Source organism: Prionailurus bengalensis, chromosome D1 (genome assembly GCF_016509475.1).
Source record: "Prionailurus bengalensis isolate Pbe53 chromosome D1, Fcat_Pben_1.1_paternal_pri, whole genome shotgun sequence".
Lineage (NCBI taxonomy): Eukaryota > Metazoa > Chordata > Mammalia > Carnivora > Felidae > Prionailurus > Prionailurus bengalensis.
The window spans coordinates 90,294,122-90,307,285 of record NC_057346.1 but is presented as its reverse complement, the minus strand read 5'-3'; the positions used below and the strand labels follow the sequence as shown (position 1 = coordinate 90,307,285).

At 48.9% G+C, this 13,164-nt stretch overlaps 1 protein-coding gene across 3 annotated transcripts in view; it reads right to left on the bottom strand.

The window, feature by feature from the left end:
- LDLRAD3 (low density lipoprotein receptor class A domain containing 3) overlaps positions 1 to 13,164 on the bottom strand; it is a 241,193-nt gene that overhangs the window by 97,590 nt on the left and 130,439 nt on the right. The gene's annotated exons all lie outside the window — the stretch shown is intronic.

The window sequence follows — 13,164 nt, the reverse complement described above, 5'->3', positions numbered from 1 at the left end:
ATAAAAATGGACTCAAGACCCATCAGAGACCTAAATGTAAGAGCCAGGATCATACATCTCTTAGGGAAAAAAGTAGAAGTAAATCTTTGGCACCTTGGATTAGGCAATGATTTACTAAATATGAAACCAAATGTGACAACAACAAAAGACAGACACGAATTAGACTTCGCCAAAATTAAAAACTTTTACGCGATAGAAGAGGCTATTAAGAAGGTGGAAGAGACAATCCACAGGATGGGAGAAAATATATGCAAAGCACAGGACTGACAAAGGACTTGTGTGGAGAATATATACAAAAATCCTTTGGTCGGGGATACACTGGGAAAAGAGAGGGCCAAGAACAAACTCGGGGCCCCTGATCGTTCAAAGTGTACACAATGTGCTTTTAATGAAAAATAATAAGGAACAATGATAGAAACCAAAAAAGACAGAAGCAGAACCATGCTTAGGTTCAGAAACCAGCAAATTAGTATAGCCTCCTAGCTTTCATTCCATGTTTCAGTTCATATCCCAGTTTTAAATAGAGTGCGTATTAAATAGGATATGAAGCCACACTTTTAACACCCTCTGTGCGAATTTTGCAATTCTAATAGAAAACACACCATAAATTAGTCTGAGGTGTCTTTTCTAAATGTCTCAGAGTGTGATTGTCTGGAATGGATGATCAGTGACTCCAGAGACATTTTTCTCCCTTTTCTTCCAGATTCTACCTCACCACTTCTGCTCTAAAAGATTACTCTTGCAAACAGAAGGCAAATCTCAGTTCCTCCTCGCGAATAATCGAAGTAATTCCCTCCAAACGAATCGAGATTTACACGCGGCTTTTAGACTGGTGCTGGTCCATAGAAATGGAGAGAACCGCATAACACAGGGGCCTTTCTGACTCAGTGATGCATTCTAGGTACCTAACATTTTGTAATATTTGCCGAGCGAACAAAGGCCGATGTGAGATTCACCTCTGTTATTTACCAAGAAGATCGTCTCTCCAAGGACGTAACCAGACAAGTTATTACGGAGACTCTTTAGACAACATGGGTCCCTCCTGAGCATTTCTCATCCCTGCCGAGCTGGTAGAAGGTCCGCTCCGCCTCCCACCTATCTCTGAACGCTCATACTCCGGAATGTTCCACTGCTATTTCCACTTTTGTCAGGCCAGGAAGCAAGGTGCCAGATGGAACCAAGCCTGTGGCCTGGCTCCCTGCTGGTAGGCAGGAAGGAGAAAAAACCTTGTTAGTTGGCAGAGACAGAGTACCCTGGAGGGCTCACCTGATTCTTTTACATTTAGTGTTCCTCCAAAGAGGAAAAGGCTCGGGCAGGTAGCTGCGGTGGTTGTTGGTTATACAGAGGAAGCGCTGACCCATGGGGAATGGAATCCATACTCAGGAGTACCTGCTCTGGCCTAAGTGCTCGGCAGCCTTCTCTCAACTTTTCCTTCCAGCGATCCTGGAGGCCGGCCTTGTCATCTTGGTGTTGAAGAGGCTCAGAGTGGTTAAATAAGTTGCCCAAAGCCACCGAGCTCCTAGCCGGTAGAGCTGCTGTCTGACCTCACGCAAAGTCTGAGATCTTGATGTGTTGTACTATGACTATGTCTGATACGGTCGCTAAGGGGACAGAAAGGTCTTGAAATTCAGCTTGCTCCTAACATTCATAACCAAAGCCTCATGGGTTGTTGCTGCTGTTGTTTTTTAACCTTCTCCCATGGAATGTTCTCCTCTGTCTCCTCCGTGCCTAGCACAGGGCTGGCCAGGGAAACTAAAGTTCCTCCAGGTCTCTGTGGGCAGGGATTTGGGCTCAGCCTCTGTGAGAAGCATCCCACACGGCCTCCAAGGATCACAAGTGAAGTGTGATCACACTCGGGGGATGTGTCCGTGGGGTGACCAGGAATAGCTTCGTGTGATGCAGACATAACACAGCAGAGTCTGGCGGCCGGCAGCCTTTCTGGCCTGCGTGTGCAACACCATGTCTGAGGGCACCCAGGAACACAAGGACCACGTGAGGGCTCTCTTGGGAAATGAGGCGCCCAGCGAAGCATTTGGGCCCATCAGCTTCTCCACCTCGGGGAGCAGATTATGGCTCAGGGAGATGCTCTCTGATGGCACGGGGTTCCAGGGAGCTACTGCTGCGTAACAAGTCGGCCCTAAGTTTAATGACTTACCATGATGACACTGTATTATCTCTCAGTTTCTGTGGTTTAGGAATTCAGGACAGGAGCAGTAGTTCTCCCTTGGGGTCTCACGTATAACCGTGATCAGAGCGGCAGAAGCCGCTGGGGGCTGCCCAGACACTCTCTCCATGGTCTCTCCCTGTAGACTGGTTTGGGCTTCCTCACAGTATGGCAGCCTGAGGGCAGCTGGACCGTTTATACGGTAGGTGAAGCCTTCAATAAAACTATTCCAGAAAGCAAGGAGGAAGCCACATAGCCTTCTACTTCGCAGCTGCGGAAATCACAGAACATCACTTCTACCCTACTAGTCAAATAGTCACAAAAGTTTCCAGGGCAAGGGACATGGGCTCTAGTTCTTGATGAGAAGAATGCCAAAGAATCTGTGGACACACTTTAAAACTGCCACACTGGGGGCGCCTGGGTGGCTCAGTCGGTTAAGCCTCTGACTCTTGGTTTCAGCTCAGGTCACGATCTCACAGTTTCGTGAGTTTGAACCCCGCGTTGGGCTCTGCGCTGACAGTGCAGAGCCTGTTTGGCATTCTCTCCCTCTCTCTGCCCCTCCTCTGTCCACACACGCACTCTCTCTCTCTTTCAAAATAAATAAACATTAAAAAAAGTAAAACTGCCACACTGCCACACTGAGGTCGGGAGAAAGACAGGGAGAAGTAATTGGCTGTGAAAAGCACAGGGATGTGTACTGTGGGGACATGGGCACCATACGGTCACTTCCCTAACACACGGCATGTTTCCAGAAGGGAGAAACCGGCAGGCACTGGTAGACCAAGACAGTTAGAAAGAAAATAAATAGAAGGTTCTGAGCCACAAGGGAAAGGCTGCCTAACCAATCAGCTAGGGAGGACAAAGCATCAGTCCTTGGAGATTTCCTTCAGATGCAAAGTGAGCCAGATCTGAGACTTCTGCAGAAAAAGCAAGTGAAAAGTCAGGTTCCTGTCATCTGAAGAATAACTACCACCTTGATCAAACTCCAAGATTAAGGTAAAAGCTTGGCTCTCAAAGGGTCACAACACATTTATAATAAATGAGTCCATGAACGGGGCGCCTGGGTGGCTCAGTCGGTTAAGCGGCCGACTTCGGCTCAGGTCACGATCTCGCACTCTGTGAGTTCGAGCCCCGCGTCGGGCTCTGTGCTGACAGCTCAGAGCCTGGAGCCTGTTTCAGATTCTGTGTCTCCCTCTCTCTCTGACCCTCCCCCGTTCATGCTCTGTCTCTACCTGTCTCAAAAATAAATAAACATTAAAAAAAAATTTTTTTTTAAATGAGTCCATGAAGGTAGGGCAAATATGTAAAGTGCCTCTCCAATTAGGCATCTGGGAATGAGGGAGGCCAGTGCAGGAATACTCAGTCCCGCTGCGTCCGAGAGCCCCAGGAAGCGAAGCGCCCACTGAGCGTCCTCTCTCAGGTGGTGTGATTAATGCCACTCAGAGAAGTCTGTGGTCGAGTGGTGGCCAGTACCAAAACCCGACAGGGCACGCTATTGGCATAAAGCAACCTCAGTCTATCGGCTCAGTTTACAAGAGCCTGGGGCAGAGACAGGCTAATTATTCCCCATTCTCTCCTTTTCTGCCTCTCAGAACATATACTCCTGAGATTCAGTTGGGCACAGGCGTGCCCACAATGATAAAGAATACATGCAGGGCACCTGGGGGGCTCAGTCAGTGAAGCATCTGATTTCGGCTCAGGTTATGATCTCACATTACGTGGGTTCGAGCCCCGCATCAGGCTTTGTACGGACAGCTCGGAGACTGGAGCCTGCTTCACATTCTGTGTCTCTCTCTCTGTCCCTCCCCCATTTGGGCCCTCTCTCTCTCTCTCTCTCTCTCTCTCAAAAATAAACAAACATATAATAAATAAAATAATAAAAAAACATTTAAAAAATTAAAAAATAAAAAGAATACATGCCTCAGACTCTCTTGCAGCTCGGTGTGGTCATGTGACTAAGTTCGGGTCACTGGCTTATGAAGAAAGCTGACATTGTGCAGCTTTCGGGTCACCTCCTTAAAAGAGGAAGTGGCCTGTCCTGGTTTTCTCCTTCTTTTCTTCTTTCTGATGTCTGGGAAATGGTGGCCACTGGAGCAGCCTCGGGAGCCCCAAAGAGGGCAGGGCTCCCAGTCGGCCCGGACTGCTCATCTCTGGGGTGTCGCATGTGAGAGACTTTGTCTTATTTAAGGCACTTACTTAAAGTATCACTTCCACCTTACTTTAGCCACTGTATCAGCCCATCTCCTGACTAATATGGAGTCCCTGGGCCACCTCAAGTCTTCCAAACTAAGAACGTCACAGTGGAAAAAATCAGAGAAGAAACGCTCAGCACGGATCCTAAAGGTCCCCGAAGGATTTGCACCTTTCCCTCTTTGCTCCGCCTCTCGCGTCTTCCTACTCCCTCCTACTCGTCCGAGTACAAAACGACCTCTTCCCATGAGTCCGTGAATGGCTGCCGCTTATCGTCACATGTGGTCCAGTCGAGTCAGCTCACATGGAAGGGAAGGTCTACTCTGGGATACTCACTGAAAGATGGAGGCCTTGGGCCTCACGCGGACCAGGGCTGGGGACCAGGGCTGAGAACCGGGGGCGATGGGGGATAAAGCAAAACATTTGCTCAGCCTCTTAAGGCTGACTCCGCCCTGAGTGTCTGAGTTTGAGGGAGACATTCTGATCTGCTGCCAGCCAGCCCATGAACGGACTGGCCTCGGGTCAGGTGTCCTTGCCCCATTGGGTCCACAGTGGCTCAGGTGGTTGGGAACAGTCTCAGAGCACGGAGGGCTCGTCCTTCCAAAGGTCTTAAGTGGAGCACGCAGTCAGGAAGGAGCTGAGGACGGGGCAGCTGATAGAACATATCTGATGTACGTTGGTATCCAGAACATACAGCACATTAATGTATACTTTTCAATGCAAGGATTAACGCAACATTTTTCAAGTTGGTAGTGCTGGCCAAAGGGGTGATTGTGCATTCCTGGTCTTTCTCTCAACTGAAAATTAAGCTCCTAGGAATTATCTTGACTCCTCACAGCAAAGTGCTCTGCCAAAGACCTTCAAGAAAAGCTGACTACCGGTGCAAATTTGAGCAGCTCACGTGATTACAGAAGGGACACGATTTCAAGGAAAAGAACTCACGGAGGGAGAACGTGGCCACATGTCATTTTGGGGCATTCCAGAACCAAAGACTGATAGGCTGCAGTCTTCAGAGAGCAACAGGGAGGAAATGAGAAAGAGGTCCGGGAGCCTCTGGGGAATGTGACAAGATATCTGTAACATCAGAGCCCATTTCCACCTTTCACAGGCCAAGAGTTCTCAGGTAGCCAAACTGGGGCTAACAAGGGAAAGATAATTACAGGACTGCATAACCCAGGAAGGAAGTGCAAGCTACTAGTCAAGGGTGGGAGACGGGGAACACCCAGCCCACGGTCATCGGCCCTCCCCAAAGAGAATTCACAGAATCGATTATTCCACAACCTCGTTTACAGTATCCCCAAATCTCGGTTAGGCTTTTCCTGCCGGTGGGTCAGCAGAGCCAACCAGGAGCCACGGAGAATCACAATGCTGGCTGTATGCAGTCGGAATCAGCCCCTCCTGTGACTTTCCTTACCGGGGTTGAGCATCTCATTTCTCTTAGTTTTCTTCCTCTGGCTCCACCTTCCAAGTGAGGCATGTAGGGAGTGGGTCTCCACCGGCCGGCGCCAACCCACCCTGACAGTTTCAGCCCACCATGCACCCCTACCCCACACGCACACACATGCACACTTTCCTCCTGCCCTACCCGCTCCTGCAGGATGCCCAGCCTCGTGCTTGTTTCTGTCTCCATTTTTACTTATCCTTCAAGAGTATTTATCCATACTCCCCTAGGGAAACTGTCCTCGCCCACTGTCTCAGTCATGCCCCTCGTGTCACCACAGCGTGCTACTCGCTCCTCTGCGACAGCATTTATCACACTTTTGGGTAATTATCTGCAGGGCACGCTGCTTCTCCCTTGTAGACCGTGAGCAGTTTTAATCGGATCTAGCTGTGTGTTTCTTCCAGGACCTGAGTGGGGCCAGGCAACAGGGGGCACTCTGCAAACGGCGTGTGTGTGAATGAGTGTTGGGAATAGCCAGGAAAATAACAGGGTGCTGGGTGGGGACCGGGGTGGGGGGGAAGCTGTCCACAGACGGGGCAGATAAATGGCCCCAGCATGATCAAGCAGCAGCTCAGAAAACTTGCAAAGCAGACTTGCAGACAGGCAGGAAGCCCCACACGCAGTCCCCATTGCCCTGAAACTTCTGTCCACAGCCTCAGGTGTCCAGGCTGGATGCCCCACATGCCAGGGAGAGGGAGGGACAGATGGACAGATGGAGGCAGAAGCCAGGAGAGCCAAGAGGAGGGAGACGTGTGTAAGCAATGGGAGGGCCTAAAGAAACAGCTCTGAAGATTACCACGGCGGCTGCGGGATCAGGAAGCAATTACCGTCTCGGGAGGAGAGTCACTCTGACTTGCTTCTCAACGAGGGACATTTCAGAAATCCTCAAGCCCCCGCTGCAGTGGTTGAAGGAAAGGAAGCTTTCGTGACGCACTCGACTATTAGGAAGAAAACTCCACAGGTACAGAAAGGCAGCATTGCCCATCCTCCTGTTTCTTCGGCATTTCCACCTTTCCTCGCCCCGCCGGGCTCTCAAACTCTCAAATTAAAAGTGGAAAAAAGGCTTCTGCAATCCTGCCGTTAATAGTACCTCCAGCAGCTTTATTCTAAGCAAAGCCAAATGAGTTCTTTCGTGGGGACGAGTCTTTCTGAGGGTCCCTCTGACGCAGCCCTTGACACCACTTGGTGGCCAACGGTTTTGTGGGAAATCCTGACTCTCCACCAAGTTCGAGCTGGCGACATTTTTGGTTGGATCCCCTGAACCTAGAAGGCTCTTTTTTGCTTTTAAACGTATAAGGCTCTTTTCCACTGATATTTGAAAAGTGATAATAAAAACTAGCACTCTTCCAATCTCGTGCCTTCTGGGTTCCTCTAGAAATGCTCTTTGGCTGTTGGATCACTCGGTTATATTGTGTCGGATTCCCACGGCTACAGGGTTTTCTCTGAGGTGTTTATTTGAGAGGGTGGGGTAAGACGCAGTCCCTGTCCCTAGTTCCTCCTTCCTGCAGCTATATATTTCCTCACTGGAAGCCCCCGTTCTGGCTCCCGCCCGGAGCCGGTCACTGGTGGGTTTAGACTGGCTGTGGCATTAGGCTCAGCAGATGAAAGCCACAAGCACAACTGTCGGGAGGTGCCTGGAAACGGGTGCTGATGGTCTCAGTCAGACCCCTGGAGGGGTGCTGACTCACTGACTCTAGGGCCAGGACTGCTGTGGAGACACGGTTAATGAGGCCTGTACGCCACGAACGGGAGGGGAGCGTCTCGAGATACAAGCGGGGAGATGTCCCATTAACCAAGCACGGCTCTACGACCCCTAGAGCAGGCAGAGCAGCGGCTCTCCCCACGGGTTCATGCTCAGCCCCCACGGTCCCCTCGGTGCCCCGCGTGCTTTCACCTCTCCCCGGGCCCTGCTCTCACCCTGCTTTCGTGCTCTGGCCACCCTCCGGCAGCTCCCATCCCCTCGCTGTGGCACTGGGCACACGGCTGTGCCCTGCCTGAGGGTGGCGTCCTGGGGGCTGTATTAGTTTGCTAGGACCGCTGTTCACAACGTGCCACCCACTACATGGCTTAAACAACAGAAATCTACTGTCTCACAGTTCTGGAGGCTGGATGTTGGCAGGGTCGGCTCCCTCTGAGGGCCTGAGGGAGAATCTGTGCTGTGCCTCTCCCCTAACATCTGGTGGGTTTGCTGGCTGTGTCTGGAGTTCCTTGGCTCATCAATATATTAGCCCGTTTCTGCTTTCATGTTCACATGGAGTTCTCCCTGTGTGTGTGCATGTCTGTGTGTGTGCGCGCGCATGCACACACACACACACACACACACACACACACACACTCACGCAAGTTTGCCCTTTATGTTGTAAGGACACCAGTCAGATTAGATTAGAGGCCCACCTGATTCCAGTATGACCTCATCTTAACTAATCACATCTGCAATGACCCTATTTCCAAATAAGGTCTCATCCTGAGGCCCTGGGGTTTAGGACTTCAATATATGAATTTTAGGTGGGGGGGAGGACATAATTCAAGAGAGGCCAAGGCCATTACTGTATCCCCTGTATGCGGCTCAAGGCCTGGCACATGGAGGTACCCCATTACCTTCCCACTGACAAAAAACACCAGTAAGGACTGCTTGCTCTCTCTCCCTTTTTCCCTCCCTCCTTCTCGCTCTCTCTCTCTCTCTCTCTCTCTCACACACACACACACACACACACACACACACACACACACTAACACACACTTCTACAGAAGAAACAGGACAAAGCTGTCACTGTTAGCTTCTGGGGAGGTGCCAAACCTCACGACCAGCTTTCCAAATTCTCCTTGAGCGTTATCACCAGGATACAGCAGGCAAGATAAAGAAACTGCAACCCAACTGCCAAAATACTCAATTAGCTATCTTGGCACTGGTGGCTTTTTTAGAAGAGCTTAACTCTCCAGCATTTCTCATCAAGCAGGAAGGTGGACAGGCATCATTAGTCTTTTATACTGAAAGGAAAACCTGAGTATGGAAACAGGGAAGATATGCCAGCCTTCACACACAACCTTGCCCGTGAGCTCACAGGAGGGCCAAGGGCGGGCATGGACTGATCACCTGGAGTTCCTGGTCCCAGGTGAGTGATAACCGGGAGGCAGTGTCAGGGGACGATGAAGAACCACGAAGAACGTTAGTCTGTATGCTGGACGATCCACGTCCCATCCTGGCTTCACCCTTTACTTGCTATGTGAACGCGGCACAGCCACGGAACAACCTGTGTGCTTCTCGAGCTCTTCATCTAGAAATGGAGATCATGTGTCTGGGAGAGGAGCTGCTCTCACAGGGATTTTGTGAGACTGGATGGGAAAATAAAGGTACAATGCTAAAACCGGTGTCTGACGCTTACTGCGCAAAGCAACGCTTATCCGTGTATATATCTATCTCCTGTGTGCCTGATCTCCCTTCAAAGGTCTGACCCGCTCAACAACACCTACGTCTTCATAAGCTCTCTGCAATGAGAGCAATCAGAACTGGGACCCGCTTGGGAAGTATTCATTTTATTAGTTATTTATTATTGTACAATAAATTACTCCAAAATTTATTTTAAGGAACCAAACATTTATTGTCTGACAGTTTCCATGGGTCAAAAAATCCAGGAGTGGCTTAGCTCTGGCTCAAGACCTCTTAAAAGGTCACAATCAAGGTGTGCGCCAGGCCACAGACAGGTCAGGGCTGGGCTAGCGGAAGATCCACTTCCAAGCTCATTCAGGTGGCCGCTGACAGGCCTCAGCTCCTCCCTGGCCTCTGATCAGAGCCCTACCCAGTTCCTTGCCACATGAGCCCATCTGGGAGGCAGCCCAAAGATGACAGCCAGCTTCCATAGGCGTCAGCAGGAGAGAGTATGCAAAACGTCAAAATCTTTTCTAATCTAATCTTGGAAGTGACATTCGATCAACTGTGCTGCTACTCTCTTCACTAAAATTGAATCACACTTTCTACAGCCATGTTCCCAACGGCCATTCTTCACAACAGCCAAAACGTGGAAGGAACTCAAATGTCCATCAACAGGTGAGTGTATAAACAAAAGGTGGTACAGACATACAATGGAGTATTATCCAGCCTTAATTAAAAGGAAGCAAATTCTGACACACGCTATAGCATGACTCTTATGGACATTTTGCTAAGAAAACTAAACCGGTCACAAAATGACAAATACTGTATGCTTCCGCTCATAGGAGTTATCTAGAGTAGTCAACTGCAGGGACACAAAAAGTTGAATGGCAGTTGTCAGGGGCTGGAGCGGAGAACAGGGAGTTGTCTGTGGGTACAGTGTCTCAGTTTTACAAGATAGTAAAGTTCTGGAGGTTGGTGGCACAACAGTGCGAATACACAACACCTTTGGACTATACGCTTACAAATGTTAAGGTGCTACATTTTATGTGACGAGTATTTTGACACAATTAAAACAAAAAGGAAAGAAACCATGCAAGTCACAAGGTCCAGATCGCATTCAAAGGACCGCACTCTACCAGGGCGTGAACCCCAGGGGGTAGGGATCACTGTAGGATGCCCGCCACAGTCAGTCATTTATCCAAAGTTGAAAAGAATCTATCCGCTCAATTAGGATTGAATCCAACATATCTAAGGCTACCTGAGTGCTGGCCACACCCAACACGTGCACGGCAGTTCTGTGGACTCTCAGACGGGTTCCTAAGAAACAGAAAAGCCATATGCGAGCCTGCTCCAAAGCTATGCTTTTGGAATGATCTGATATACAGGCTACGTTTCCAATCAGTAAATCCCCAATTAAAAATCGACTCCAACGCCGAGTTCTTTGGCTAAAACACCCCCCCCCCCACCACTGCCGGTGAAATAGAAAGGTCCACGGTCATGTTTGCGCTTTCGAGGTCCCCTCCCACTTCCAATTTCTGACAGTTTGTTGTTGGTTTCAAAGGCCAAGGATAGAGGAGGGAACTAAATCGGGATGAGCAAGACAGGGAGGAGAGGCACACACAGCTGGTGTCTCTCAAGTGGAGACACGACTTTTTTCATACCCTCATCAAGTCGGAAGAAAAGTATTTCAAGCACCATATTTCCTGTCTTAGGGCCAGTCCTCTCCACTCCATCAAAATAAACATTATAAAATATAATTTTCTTTCCCACACCGAGTGAGAGCAAAGACACATTTTTCAAGGTCTGGAAGCCCCGCCGGAGCAGAGAGGATGTATTCTGACTAAATGAGCTCGCGTGCAGAAGGTGCTTAGCACAGTATCTGGCGCTTGGTAAGACTCGATAAATGTTCACATTATTCAGAGGACAATGGGTCAAATCCCGCGCCGTGTAAGACCATATTTTGTCGAGTCAAGATGCCTCTGACATTCTTCAGGAAGACACTGCATGAAGCACGGTCTCTCAAAAGCCCAGTCTGAGTCAGGTTTTCCCCCAGCCCCAGAACACTGGCGTTCCTTTGTTCACGCACTGGAATTAGTAGCCAGTTCGCATTTAGAAGCCACTCGATAGAGACAAGCACACCCTCTATACTAGAATCACACCCGGAGTGGAAAGACACTCACATCATAGTGGGAATACAGAACTGCACACCGGCCAAGGGGCCAGCAGGTCCAGATTCTTGTCCCCGTCACTACAGGGCACACTCCCATTGAGGGAATGACAGAACCACCCACTCTATTTAAATACCAGAAGTGATACTTATTATTTTAATAGACTGTGTACACTTGAACTCACATAACCTAAATATATATACGCTGTCATAGCACAGAAGGGACAAATTAAACGCAGCGTCATAACATAACACCCGACAAAGACATCTTTTCTAGCATACACAATTTATTGAATCCACTATGTGCAAGGGCGCTGGGCAGCTAGGTAGGATCGGTGGCATTTGAGGGGCAAAAAAGGCACACTTTTCTTCTTCCTGTTCTTTGGTAACTGGCAGAAGTGCCTTTCCACAATGCAAAGCACCCGGGCTCGGAGGCTGTCACGCCAAACGGCACCTGACAGCTGTCACCCGTGCCCGGATGGGACATGTTTTCGGGGAGCACATGCAAACAGAGCTTACATTCTACAGGGGTGTTGTTTGGGTAAGGAGGGCACAAAGCCAAGAGACTAACGAATGCTGCTTCAAGTTTCATATCTGCCAAGAGCTGGGCTTCGTGTGCAAGGGTCTCACCACTGACTCACCCTCCACCTCTGTTTATAACAATGAGAGTACAAGGCAGAGAGAGAGAAAGGAGCTGGATTTAGAAATACAAACTTCGCCCAGCCATCACAGAGATAGTTCTTAAGGGCGAGCAAGAATCTGCTACAGCAAAATGCAGGGATAAGCATGTGGAGGGTAGGGGGATGCTGCCCAAACCCACCAGGACAAATTCCCTAATTTCCAAATTTTTGAGATAGGGGTCGTTTTGCTGAACATCTCATGGCACCACAGGTGAGTCTAGGATACATAAACACATAACAAACTACATAAGAAACAGTATTTGCAGAAAATGTTCTTCCATCCCTTCTATCTATGCTAATACCTTCACTTTGTGACCGCTATTCCCCTATGTGGTATCTATTGCTGCCGATGGCAGAGGCCATAGGAGTTACACTGGTAAGTTTTGGTGTATAAACATCTGACTTTGTGTAAAGGCTAGAAACACCTTGCCATTCAATCAGCAGTTTAGAAATTCCCAGGGAAATGGCAAGATTAGAAACGTCTCTAAAGTTGGTATAAAACCGTGGTTCTCAGATTTAACATGTGTTGGAATCACTTGGAGGGCTTGTTAAAACACAGACTGCTGGGCCCACTTCCTGGGTTGATTCTGTTGGTTGGGGCACAGCCCGAGCTCTGTGTTTCCACAGAGTTCCCACACGATGCTGATGCTGCTGGTCTGAGGATTATACTTTGAGAACCACTGGTGAAGAAAAAACTCAAGGACGGCATTTTTCTGGATGAGGACAACCAGAGGGTAATGCTACCTAAGACTCACCTCCCAGAGCTGTTCTCTGCACCAATTTTGGCAAAATCTATGTTGATACACATTTTGTCTTTTCTTGTCTATGGACCTCAGGCACACAGATTTGGATTGGTGTAATCCTTGATGTGTGACCTACCCTCACCAGTGGGCTATGCCTGACCCATTCATTCATTCATTCATTCACTCATCCATTTTTAATAATGGCCTGCACCTAATAATAATAAACATCAACCAAAATAAAAGCTAGGACTTTGAAACTGGCCTCTCTGTAACTTCACAGAGCTTACTCCATCCATCTTGCCTCCCAACATATGAGCCAAGCAGTTAGCCACCTTTCTCTTGCCTTTCCAGTTTATAATTTTATTAAATCTATAAACTGTGGTACACACAGCAGAATACTGAGTAACAG